Source organism: Talpa europaea (genome assembly GCF_964194135.1).
Source record: "Talpa europaea genome assembly, chromosome: 14".
NCBI classification, from domain to species: Eukaryota; Metazoa; Chordata; class Mammalia; order Eulipotyphla; family Talpidae; genus Talpa; species Talpa europaea.
Genome location: NC_140082.1, coordinates 23,446,042 through 23,460,245, shown reverse-complemented (window position 1 = coordinate 23,460,245; position 14,204 = coordinate 23,446,042). Strand labels below are relative to the sequence as shown.

The window sequence follows — 14,204 nt, the reverse complement described above, 5'->3', positions numbered from 1 at the left end:
AAATGTTTTAAAAAAATTTTAAAAGAATACTTCAAGTGTACTTGGAAAAGATTTTTGGGAGAGTTGCAGCAAGTTTTGAGATAGAAACAGGAGTAGAATGAATGATTAGGAGTAGAGGTCAAGAAGAATGAGGTATTGATGAGTAGAACCAGGTATATATAACGACACACTTGAGTCAATAAATAAGAGAAAAAGGGAGCTGACAAAAAAAAAAAAAAAAGACCAAAATCATAAAGACTAAGGAAAAAGATTAGAGAAGCATGTAGCAACAGCTGGGGAGGGAAGCATGAAGTGGCTGAAAAGGCAGAGAAAAGGTCTAACAACTGGTAAACTGATCCATTCCTCATTGGTGGTTCAACTGTATAAATAAAAGAGTGGCAGCTTAGTGGGAAAGTACTTAGCAACTCTGTTTACACAGACAACAGAAAGTGCCACTAGAGTGGCAAATTGAACTGTGCAAGGCCAATTAACCCTTTCACCTTAGTGTTTCATACTAGCTATCTTACTTACTGTTCCTGTTAGATCTATACTGATATGTGTTAGGACCAAATGCAATTATAAATCATTGTTACATGTATTGATGAATTCTGCAAATTCCATGAAGCACATCCATTTTACTTAATGTTCTGAATACCTTCTTTGCTAACCTCCATCTGGTTTTAATAAGGAACACTTTCAAAGGAAGAGAGGTTATCCAGAAACTCAAACTATACAGGTCCTTCATAAAGGACCAGAAACTATAAATTGATTACCACTCAAGTTTTTTGGTCTAAAGGATAATTTTTTTTTTAAGTTAGAGTCACCTCAAGTTTTTTCTAGATAGATTAGGGAGAAGTAAGGGAAAAAGTGACATTAAATGGGCAAAGATGTAATAGGAAAATCCTAATATGCATTGAAGAGATCTGTAAATCAACCAGATGCTGTGTAAACAGTTATATCTATATTTTTTAAATTTATTTATGCATACAAGAGCTGGGGTACAGGCCAGAGATGCAGGGGGCTGATAGGATTCACCAGAGACAGAGCGGGGAACACCAACAGGCAGATTGACTAAAATACACTGCTGAGGGGAGCAGTGGGTGAGACAGGAGAGGTCTGCTGCGCCATGTAGGTTGCTCCCTGGCCAGCTGCAGAGGCTGTGGATTGCTTCATAGTGCGGTGCTTAACCCCTTGCGCCACGAGAGGTCCCTATACCTATAATTACAATTTACTACTCTAAAGAGAAATTGCACCTTGAAGGGCTATATATTTTTTAAAAGACAGAAATAGATCTACTGCTGGAAATTGTATTAATTTTTCTAATCCCCAAATAGTTATGCATCTTTCTTTTAAACTATATTTGAGAGCAAGGATCACATCTTCCTCACATTCTATAAAACCTAGAAAAGCATCATACAATTAGGAATGCAAATATCTGGTAATGACCAATGCTGTGAAATGGTGACATACATGAAAGGTCTGGCTTCTATAAGGTAGGTGAGCCAATAAAATTATATATTTGCTTATAGTATTAAGGCCATCCACATAAACTGTTACTCATTAATCCTAATACCCTAATTTCCCTACTACACACAGTTCCTGAAGCTACCAATATTATCCCCATCAGCTAAAATTCCTTGTCAAATGAATAACATGGAATCTTAATAACAATAATTGTACAAATGCTAGTCAAATACTGGGAAAATGTCACAAAATTGTTTGAGGCAGGTTTAAAGGCATGCAATCTGTATTTCCTAAGTCAACAAAGGTTAAAAACTGTCTTAAAAGGTTACTGCCTTTTTAGGAACAAGGAACCTTTCCCAGTTTGAGATTTTCCTGAGTCTTCCTAATGAGTAACAAAAGGCAAAAACAAACAAACACCAAAAAAAAAAAAAACAAACAAACAAACAAAAAACCCCAACCAAAAAACAACCCTGGAGAATTATGCCTTTAATCTTGCAATATAAGCTATTTATTAACTTTTAAGGCTATGTTAGAGAAAGAGGCAGCAGTCTGCCTTTTTCTAAATCTGTTCTTGAAAGCAAGCCATCTTCTAGGTCCCCCTGGTACTTTTTTCTTCCACAACAACACCAGCATGAGCAATTAAAAGCAGCAACAAAAATGGGGCCAATGGTAAGCAACAGAAGAAAGGAGCAGTGATAGCTACAAACCAACTATTTTTGATAAGATGACCTCATGACCTATCAGGAAAGTTTTAATTTTTGTATTTACATTTTAATTAGACATGTCTATTCATTAACTTGCTTGTAGTCAATTACTATACTAATATATATCATGGTATACTATAAAACACATACAAAAATATAAAATTTTAGGGGATGAAATGAATATAAACAAATAGAGGCTTTCACACTTCTTCCTGAACCCAATAGTTATATTTTATGTTCCTGAGCAATCAATATAAGCACCTGTTCCCCCAGTTTGGAGTCCAATGCTCTAAACCAGTAGTTTAAAACAGGGCAGGTCACAGTTTTCTAATACCTGCACTAAATTGGTGATCCCCCCAAAACATACTGTAAGCCATGTCTAACTTTACATTCTCTAGTAGCAATGTTTTAAAAAGGAAAAAAATGTAAAATTAATAAAAATATTTAAATATGTCAAAAATATTATCCTTCCATATGTAACCAGTATTAAAATTGATATACATTATTTTTTCATACTAAATATTCAAAATCCAGTGTACACTTTACACTTATAGCACATCTTAATCCATAAATTAAATTTGATTGTTAGTGAAATAAGTTCTACATAAAGGTGTTTTTAATGAGAAAATATTTTATACTCCTTCAGGTTTAAATCTGTTCTGTAAGTTAATTAAATATTAAATAAAATGTAAAATTCATGTACTTAGTCTAACTAGCCACATTTCATGTATTCTACAGTCATATGTGGTTAGGGCTACAATACTGGGCAGCACACTTCTACACTATAAGCACCATGAAGACTTAAGGAATTACAACAGCCTATACCATAGCTGGCTGTTCACTATATCTACAAGCATTCATAGGAATAATACAAAGTTCAGAGACACCAAACTGTGGTCTCTCTTTTTTTTTTTTTAAGATTTATTTATTTATTTATACAAGCACTGGGTACAGTCAGAAGCGCAGGAGGGTTAGAGAATTCACCAGACCGGGGAACAGAACAGGCAGACTGACGAAATACACTGCTGAGGGGAGCAGTGGGCACGGCAGGAGAGGTCTGCGGACCATGTGGGACCCTCGCTGGGGGCCGGGGATAGAATTGGCATTGCAGAGGCTGCGGGCAGCTTCGCAGCCCACCACTCAACTGCTACGCCACCAGGGAAGGCCCTGTGGTCTCATCTTAAAGACCTATTAGTTGTCTTTCTTGGCCAGGATACTGTGGTGTTTATTTATCAGAATGCTGAATTATATCCATAATTTGGTGCAAGTATATTTATAGCCACCTTTATTCAACAAAGATCATAAAGCTTCTTCATCTGACTCAGGTTATTATTTTTTTTTTTAAGATTTATTTTTATTTATTTATACAAGCACTGGGTACAGTCAGAAGAGCGGGAGGGTGAGAGAATTCACCAGAGCCAGAATGGGGAGCAGAGCAGGCAGACTGAAGTACACTGCTGAGGGGAGCAGAGGGTGGCAGGAGAGGTCTGCGCGCCATGTGGGACCCTCCTCCGGTGGCCGGGGAGCAGCCGGGGATTGAACCGGCGCTGCAAAGGCTGCGGGCAGCTTTGCAACCCAGCACTCAACAGCTGCACCACTGGGGAGGCCAGGTTATTAATTTCTCAAGTGACTAAAGTTTGAAATTATGGTGAAATTGCTTCTGAGTCATTGAAATTACTATTACAAATTATTTTATAATTTTGTTTAATTGTGGTAACTTTGGTTTACAATACTGTAGGGGAATAGGTTCACATCTCTTTGGATGTATGTTAGCACACTGCACTCTCAGCCTCCCACCACAGACCACTGGGCCCCATCCTACCTTTGTTCCCCACATCAACCTTCCTTCTCTAGTAGCCTCAATTCTGCAGTAATATTTCAAGGATTAGTTCTGCTTTAGTTTTGTCTGTTCCTTTGTTTTCTCTATATTCCACAGATGATCCAGTTTTTGTCTTTCTCCTTCTGACTTATTTCAGTTAGCATGATCCTCTCCAGTTTCATCCATATTGTTGCAAGTGTCAAGAGTTTATTTCTTTTTTTTTATAGCTGAGTATTATTCCATCTTGTATATATACAACATCTTCTTTATCCATTCATCTGTCTTTGGGTACTTGCCTCTAGTTTTGGGAAGGGAGGGCATGAGTTCTCCCTCCCCCAGCACCCCTACCCCCCATAGTAGTTCTGGAGATGTGTCCTCCAAATCTGAACCCTCCTGTAACTGTTTTGCACTCTGGCACTACCAGTGGAAGTGGCTATGCACTCCGCTATGGCAGGGTTTGCCATTTTGCATGCAACATGGGCATTGTGGCCACCTAATAACGCAGTTGTATGGGTAATCAAACATCCTCTGTTGATAAGTTGATCTGAGATGTATGAAATACTACATTGTTTTTTGAATGTCATAGGGAAACATTTTCCCACCATATTTTCCAAGTGTATTGTCCAAAGTTAACTTTAAAATATTCATGAAGCCTATCTCATAAATATGAAAACATGTTGTTTAGTTTATCCAGTTACAATTTAATTAAACAACATTCTTCTTTCCAAAACAGTAGGATTTACATGGGTATATACTAGTAATATTAACATTCAAAATGAAATATTGACCCCTAAATGAAATGATTTCATGAATCCCACAATTCAGTTCTTATGAGCCCATGTTATTGTTGCCCTTGGACATCTATATAATTTCTCCAGAATTATAATCAAATGTCAATACCACTCAATATTTGCCTTTTCCACTTAAATTACAGGTATTTTTCATGTTGCTATGTATTTTTCACATATATTGTTATTAATGATTACATATCATACCAAGAATGTCACAATTTATTCAAATATTCTTCTACTATTAGAATTTGATTGTTTCCAATTCTTACTATTATTAATAGTTATAAAAAAGAACTAATGAATTAACAAATATGAGAAACATGCTTTGTTTTCAGAACTTTTCATAACAATCCAGATAACCAAGCATATTCTAGTCTGTTCCCCAAAAAGCAAAGGTTAGAAATATTATGGTAGAGAACTGCTACAGAGATAAGAGTATTATTTTTCACCTTACAAAGGCAAGAAGATTGTAAGTGAAATGTCTTAAAATATCATTACTCCTGGGCCTCCCTGATGGTGCAGAGGGTTAAGATGCAACCTATGAGTCTGTCCTTAGCCACTGAAGCACGAGTTCAATCCCCCCACTGGCCAGGTAGCTACCCATATGGCGCAGCAGACCTCTCCTGACTCACCCGCTGCTCCCCTCAGCAGTGTGTTTCAGTCAGTCTGCCTGTTCTGCTCCCCATTCTGTCTCTGGTGAATCCTCTCACCCCCCACACCTCTGGCCTGTAACCCAGTTGTTGTATTGTATGACTAAATAAATGAATTTTTAAAAAAATATCATTACTCCATTGTTCTCCTTCATGTTGATATCTTAAAGGTTCCCCTTAGATTAACAACTCAACATTAAAGGTATATAATAATTATAAAATGTTTCCTCAAACTGTATATAAACTGATATTTAAATACTATGAATTCAGAATGAAAGGATCCTTTATCTTTTCCTGTAAAATTGGATTGTATACTTTTTTCCTAAAAATAAATCATTTAAAGTACATTCCAATGGGTTTTAGGCCCGAAGAATAATAATGCTTAGTTACTTTAACTTTGGAGCAGACTAAAAAAGTTGTTTTGAAATAAATGGTACCTGTAAGGAGTGCTTACTGCAATACTTGTTACATGTTATTAGTCAGTTTTTTGATAATAGCACTGACCTGAAATATATGGTGATAGTAAGACAGTTCCCACTGTCCTAGAATTCCCCTAATGGCCAGCTATAGCTATTCAATATCTTTTTAAGCATTTCAAGAGTTGTGCTGCTCAGCCTTTGAAAGTTAACTAGCTAATAACCTACTTCTCTTCGATGTACATAGTATAATACCTGGTTCATTTTTGAAGCCTAGAACTCAGAGGATTGCATTTTTTTCTTTTGGCCTATTCTGAGTAACAGCAGTGCTTTCTTAGGGAAATGACAGGGCAAAGCTATTTTCTGTTTGCTTTGGGCTGTATTGTGCACTAAATCTTTACTCTGAAGAATAAATGGAAACTTTTCTTTAATTTTTTAAAATAAGAATTTTCATTTATACCTATATTAAAATCTTAATGAAAGAACTACTTAAAAAAAAATAAAGTACATTCCAAATGTATACTTACAAACTTAGTGAAACTTTAAAGATCACTCGATTCCATGAAGTTAATATCTAAATTCTATCATTTTCGCATTGCTTGTCAAGTTGATTACTAAAACAGTTTCAGTGAGGCTAACCCTCATTGCTCTATTATTTTGGTATGTGAATCTTTGAAAACTAAATATAAGAGAACATAATGATTAGGCTTAGAAAAAGAAAGTAATTTTTAAAAGGTTTGTAAGGGACATATATTTACAAAGAGCCAAGATGAAATTACCTGCAAATTATTTAACTTTAGGATCATTCATCTCCTCCAAAAGTGTTTTTTTTTTTTTTTTCCTGACGTGCATCTAAATTTCAGTATCTACCTCCCTATCTAGTATATTTTCCTAACTAGGTTCAAGATAGAGTTCAGGACTCTCCTCTGGACATCTCCAATAACAGGGTCACATGTCATTCTGAAGTAATAAAATAAATCTACTGATTACTATATTCCAAAGTTTGTGGAACCCATCTACTTTAGAAATGCTACTTACTTGTTTTTATGCTCAGACTTGGGTAAAAACCAGAAATGTGGCCAGGAAGGTAAAAGAACTGAATGATCTACTTTCCCTTTCAATGCTTAAGTATATATTACCATGGATAATAGAACTTACTACTGCTGGGTGGTAATGGATAAAAAGTTTTTGATAAGAAAATGAGGGCCTCCCTAGTGGCGCAAGGGGTTAAATACCGCACTATGAAGCAATCCACAGCCTCTGCAGCAAGAGTTCAATCCCAGGCTGGCCAAGGAGCAACCCACATGGCGCAGCAGACCTCTCCTGTCTCGCTCGCTGCTCCTCTCAGCAGTGTGTTTCAGTCAGTCTGCCTGTTCTGTTCCCTACTCTGTCTCTGGTGAATACTCTCACCCCCCACATCTCTGGCCTGTACCCCAGCTCTTATATGCATAAATAAATAAATCTTTAAAAAATAAGAAAATGAGTATTAAAATAATAATTATTATAAAAGAAATGTAGCTTTAAAAAGTGCTCCAGGGTTAAAATAGCACTGCAAGTACTTGAGCTTCCTCCAAACTCCATCCCAACTATGTAGCAATGATACAATTTAAAGACAGAAAATCATAAACATATAGTCATACTCAAAAACTAGTTAAGTATTTCTGTAGACAAAAACAAATAGAAACTTGTAGACACAGAACTTAAGTAATAAGTCTACTAGGTTTCATACCTACAAGTAGGCAGAAAAAAACGAGAAGTTAAACTCCCACAGAGAAATGAGGGTTAAATGTGTTCTACAAAAGGTCGAGGTCAGTCAGGTTCAATGCTTAAAAACAGGCTTGCAGTGGGACCTGTGGGGAAAACATGCAACAAGTGAGAAGGTCACTGCCTTAACTAAGATAAGACACTATGTCTCTGAAACGTGAACAGGCCATTGTCTCAGCTCCACAGCTGAGACCAACAAGCCTAAGAGATGTGCAGTCTTGGTTTCTGGATCTGCAATGGCTCCAATATAACCTCAGGAGGGAGCCCTAAGCTGCCTATATAAGACCTAGCTCTTGTCTGGTAGCTCAGGAAAAGGAAGAATTAAGCCAACTGTAAAGCCCCTAGGGCAGGGTGAATAAAGGAGAAAGAAACTTCCAGCTAAGTTGAGCCTGAAAATTAAAATTACACCTACAGAATGTAACATTTTATTTACAAAAGATAAATTATTTCCTTCACAGTCTAACCACCTATATGCAATTTTTCAAATAGGAACACTGGCGATTTCTTGGCCAAAGCATCATTAAAACCTAATATATTAACTAATAACACTTTAAAAATTATAAAATATACAGAAAGTCAGCAAAAGTAAATGACCAATTTGAATTAGACTGACCACCTGCATACTCACTTAGCCAGCAGACATGGAACTCCAGAATCACTGTCCTGAGCAGAGCAGCATGAACTACATAAGAATAATTGCCTTTACAGGACTAAGAGGAGAATGGACAAAATGTACAGATAGCTAAATAGGAAAGTGATACCTAGCACAACTGCAACAACTAAAAACAGAAACTACACTGAATTTACAGAAAAGTTTTTGAAAACTACAAACTATGTTTCTGATAAAATGGAAACAATCAGTGATTTCATCCAAAAAATATTTAGATATATCTTAAAAATAATTCTCTAAGGCTGTGTTATACAATGTGGTAACCATTAGCAATATTTGAGCACTCGATATGTGATACTGCAACTGAGAAACCAACTTTTTAATTTTATTTGAATAATTTATATATAATTTTAAAAAATGTACTTGATTCTGAAAAACTTTATAAAGCATGCTTGGAAGATTTGCGTATATGAATATACTTGTTAGTTGTATGTTTTATGAAATCCCAATATGGATCAAACATTTCAATCAAAATTTAGTACCTGAATTGAAGTGTGCTAGAAGTAGAAATATATAATGCATAGATTTGAAGACTTAGCACAAATACTAGAATGTGGGGCGCACATTCTACTCCTGGTGGCGCAGCGGTTGAGTGCTGGGCTGCAAGGCTGCTCGCAGCCTCTGCAGCGCCAGTTCGATCCCAGCTGGCTGGCGAGGGTCCCACATGGGGCACAGACCTCTCCTGCCGCACCCGCTGCTCCCCTCAGCAGTGTGTTTTGTCAGTCTGCCTGTTCTGTTCCCCGCTCTGGCGAATTCTCTCACCCTCCCGCACTTCTGACTGTACCCAGTGCTTGTATAAATAAATAAATCTTAAAAAAAAAAACTAGAATGTGAAATCTCATCAATATTTAAAAAATATGATTACATGTTGAATATTGTTGACATATTGGATTAAATAAAATATATTAACAAAATTAATTTCACTTGTTTCATTTTTACTTTTTAAAATGTGACCACAAAAAAATCTTTCATTACATATATATATGGCTTGCATATATATATATATATATATATATATATATATATGGAGAGAGAGAGAGAGAGAGAAAGAGAATGAGAACACACAGTGTACTGTAAGGGATCAAATCTGTCATCTGTCAAAAATCTTAAGTATCTGTCAAAATTTTAAGGTTTTAATTTAAAATCTACTGTCCCAAAGTATTACTTCAGGCTGCTCACAATTTGCACATTTATAAACTGCAAAGTCATTTGTATCCTCTTCATGCACAGAATTGTAGATCATGAAAATGTTCTTCAACAAAGTACTGAGTTATTGCAAACTATGGCAATGTTTAACGGACATTTTAAGTAATTGAAGGACACTAATTCATCAGACTTTTTGACTCCTTTTATATCTAGATTCCCTCACAGATCATTTAAATGCTTTTGCTGCTATGAGAGCTAAATAAAGATCTTTAGTACTTAAAAGATTTTGATAAGACTAATTTCACGGAACAATTGTGTATGTGACTGTGTTTACATATTGGCTTATAAATTTACCACAAGAGGAAAAACATCAGAGGTACATGCCATCACAGTGCTTTTTCCAAACTCTTTCATATTGTGGCATTTCATAGAAAATTGTATTTGTAAGACACACTGAAGGAAACTGTTAAGACTGTGCAAGGGAAGAGCTCACTATTTCAGCACACTTGCTTGTAGCACACTGACTGGGAAGCCTGGTCTTAACAGTTGATAAAACACAGCAAAAATCTCTGACCCATATTTTATTTTCACTTGATTCACATTTTATTCTTACTTATGCCTACAGTTGTGAAAATACAACCTCTCAACACTGTTAAAAGCAATGGCCAAAGAAGGCCACAAGATGGAGATATTGCTCCATTACCATTTATATTTGTATTTATGTATTTTTCTGTATATATTTCCCTCTCCCTGTGTTTTTCCTACTGTCTCCTTCTATGGTATTCTTAGCTACTAACTATCACTGACACATATTGTGGTTCCTTTGTTACTCTGCTTTAGCTAGTTTTAGTATAGGAAAATTATATAATGAAAACTTATTTTTTAAAATATTAAAAGCAAGGCCTCCCTAGTTGTGCAGGCGGTTGAGCGCAATGCTGTGAAGCCATCCACAGCCTCTACAATCCCGGTTTGACCCCCACCACCCTTGGAGCAACCCACATGGCATGGCAGACCTCTCCTGTCTCCCCCTGCTGCTCCCCTCAGCAGTGTATTTCAGTCAGTCAGTCTGCCTGTTCTGTTCCCCACTCTGTCTCTGGTGAATCCTCTCACCCTCCCACACATCTGGCCTGTACCCTGGTATTTGTATAAATAAATAAATCTTTAAAAAAATAAAAAGCAAAATATTGAAAGCAGAAAGAAAATTGGAATATTTTCTTCTAGCTCAACATTGTTCCACCTCTCAAAAAAAATTAAGATAATTTTTATTTATATATGTTTCTCCTGTAGGCAAAAAAATCTAAAATTTGCTGCCCACAAGTAAGTACACCAAAAGTGATTTACTTGGATACATTTGTTACTTTGTAAAAGGTATAAATTTACTTCATGTTCATATTGGTCAACATTCCTCTGAAACTCTTTCTTGAGAACAGTCCTCAAATCAGTTTATGACACATATTCAGACCTCTTTAGTAATCTAAAATTGTATTTACCCATGCTTACTAACTCAATTTCGCCACCAAATTTAGCTACAAACAACTAGCTATACGTAAAAAATCAAATCTACCTTAAAGATTTACTAGTATGAAGGATAAGCTGCAGAATATGGCAAAGGTTTGAAGACAATTCAAAATGAGAAAATTCAACAGTATTTTGAAAGATACCAGCATTGCTGAAAATATGTGCAGCTTTCTACAATAACTACTTTCATAATCAGTCTTAATCTAAATTAAACATGTACTTTCAAAGGTGTGATAAAATCTTACACTAATTTCGTATAGCTATTATTCACAGCATGGCAATTATTGAACTTTCTCAAATGTCCAAAATGAATGCTTTATTTAAACATAGGAGGCCTATTTCTTACTATAGATTAAAAGTACATGCAAAAATACTGTAAGATATAATTACCTAAAAGTAAAATCACAATTTTCAGTCATCCTACATTATACATACATATGTTAACTTCCACAAATCATATTTAATGACCAACACGAAACACTGCATAGTCAGAAAAGAACCTAAATACTAATCTTTTATCTGTTAACTAAAAGTTGAGTAATTGAAAATGACTTAATATTTGTAATTTTTATTCCAATAAGAGTCTTCTTGGTAGTATAGAAATTCAATTGGTCATGGGATAGCTTCCTTAATCTGATCCATTTTAATGGTATAAATAAAATCCTTAAGGATTGGTAAGGAACAAGAAGTCTGTAGTCTCTTTAGTGGGCATCTATATAGAATTTAAGGTTTCTCTACAGTTCATTCACATCTCCTCAGTATATAACAATGATCTTTCTACTCACTGTACATACCACAGTCATATCTCTTGCAGCTTTTAAAACTCTTGAGCCTTCTATAACCAGGAATTATATGTATTCCAGAATTTATTTTACCAAGGAAATGATTCCCTTTTAGAATTTGAGTTTGATTTCAGTGGCATTTTAATATGGCTTCTTTTCCATTTTACACTGCTTATACTGTTAACATATCCTTTATTTAATACTTGCTTTTAGACTCTTAACCTTTAATATTTAATTCAAATTCTATTAGCTATGTAGTTACACTTTATGGGTATTTGTCTAATAATGAAACACAGTGTTTTATACACATAATCTTTCCAACCAGATGTGGAATGTAGTAGGTCCTTGCCTACGCAACATGTCTGATTACACACGAGATTCCAGTTGCTGAGTGATAGTAATCAGCAATACTGCATTAACTTACTATTAAGGGGCATGGGAATGAGGCACAAAGTCTACATTAAAGCTCAAAGTAAATTCTAATGATACTGTTAGATAAAAAAATTTCAGTATCTCAAAAACCCAAATATTTAGCTAATAAAATATACTATGATGATACTTAAAACACTGTACTCATACTTTTACATTCAATAAGATCCATCTTTCACATACATTTTGATGAAAACAAAGGTTTCTGGAAATATATATTTCATCACACCTTCCCTTCCATCTCTGTAACCTCTATACAAGTCTTTAGAATTGTTTTTAATTATAGATGGAGTTAATTGATGTCATTATTATACAAAGACCCAAGAACACCTGACTTAGAAAAATATTCCTAAGACTATATAGTAGCAGTTTGTGAAATAAGTAGTTTATTGATAGAAAACATAACAAAGCTGAGAACAGGCTTACTAAATAGCAGGCATTTTATCAAATTATTTGTATTGGTATTACTACAATGGCCACGAAATTTTTCTTTTGGCAATAATCAAGTCAATTACGTATCCTCATTTCCATTCCATTCTCTGTTCCATTCCCAAAACTGAACAGAACATGATTTTTAAATTCACCACAGACCACTAATCACTGGGTAAAGTGGCAACCTATATATTAAGAGTTTAGACTATATCTCTAAGAATAATTACAAGAGGCTAATTTCAAGTTAGTATCTATGTATCTTAGTATTTATGAGTAATAAAAGACAAAATATTCTAGCGATGTTTTCACAATCAGTATAAAGAAAAAACTCAGAACTGCATAAGAGGAAAATTTATAACCAAAAGAATTTCTGTTCCACCAGTTTTAGGTTACATCACAAATATTTCAGAACAGATTTGCTTTTTCCTATAAAATACGCTGAGGCACCCTCCACTAAACAGTGTACACATAAAGAAAAACTGATTTTAAAAACTATGAACCAGAGACACTCTATGGGGGTTAGGGGGCGGGAGGGGAGGGATTGGGGTCAAAATAAGGGGGTTGCAATTGTATGGGGAATATAAAAATAAAATTTATTATTAAAAAAAAGGAAAACTGATTTTATAACTCATCTTATGCAAAGATGTATACATTAAACAAGTATTTATTATGCTCTACTTCTATGTGTGTTATGCTTACACGAGAAATATAAATGACTGAAAACTATCTACCATTTCAGATTTTGCATACACCCACCCCTCCAAGTTAATAAATGATTTTAGATCCTGCAATGAAAATGGGAAGCGAAACATGATAGATTTATAAGAGAATAGAATCTAGAGATTTCCAACTGTGTTTAGTGGAGTCCACCATAAGAATCACTGTAGGTAACTGGTATTCACTATTCATGTTCACCAGTCATCTATGAAAGAGATCTTTGTCTTTATTTCTATGACTGGGTTTGAAAAGGTTACGTTAATGGCTTTGTGCTTTTTTCCATCCAAAAGAACAGAGAGAACTCAGAAATCAGACAGAAGTCAAAGATCACCTTTATCGATATAAAGTCAGTGGAGAATTTAGATTAGTTATGGAGGCCAAATGAGCTTGTTAGAATTTATGCCTTCCCCTCTCCAGTATAAATATTGAGACAGCAAGTTCCAGATAAAGTCCAGTCAGGATAACTCCTTTACTGATCTGGGGCAGAGAAGAGACTGATTCCCATGACTTAAAGTTTTTTGACTGATTAGTTATCCAGAATCAAGCAAAACAAACCAATGGCAATCACCCATCCAACAAGTCACTTTTCTATGGAAAGACGGAAGAGATGTATCAAGAGATCAGCAGTTGTTCATTAAGAAGTCCATCCCCCATACAGAATGAGTAAGCATTAATTGTCACTCCCCTACTATTCTGAGCATTTGAAATACAGATAAGAGCTTAAAAGATTAATTCTAATTTAATAACTAAAATCAAAGTAGTTTATAAGCATGTGTCACTTAATAGATTTTCTTCTGTTAACCAAAGTTCAGCATTCATTTGAATGTAAGAAGTTATTAAAAACTATAAAAAAGAGGGCCTCCCTGGTGGCACAGTGGTTGAGCACTGGGTTGCGAAGCTGGCCGCGGTCTCTGCGGCGCCGG

At 35.3% G+C, this 14,204-nt stretch overlaps 1 protein-coding gene across 1 annotated transcript in view; it reads right to left on the bottom strand.

Moving 5' to 3' along the window:
- DNAJC1 (DnaJ heat shock protein family (Hsp40) member C1) overlaps window positions 1–14,204 on the bottom strand; it is a gene marked incomplete at both ends in the record, with an annotated part of 121,511 nt that overhangs the window by 100,035 nt on the left and 7,272 nt on the right. The gene's annotated exons all lie outside the window — the stretch shown is intronic.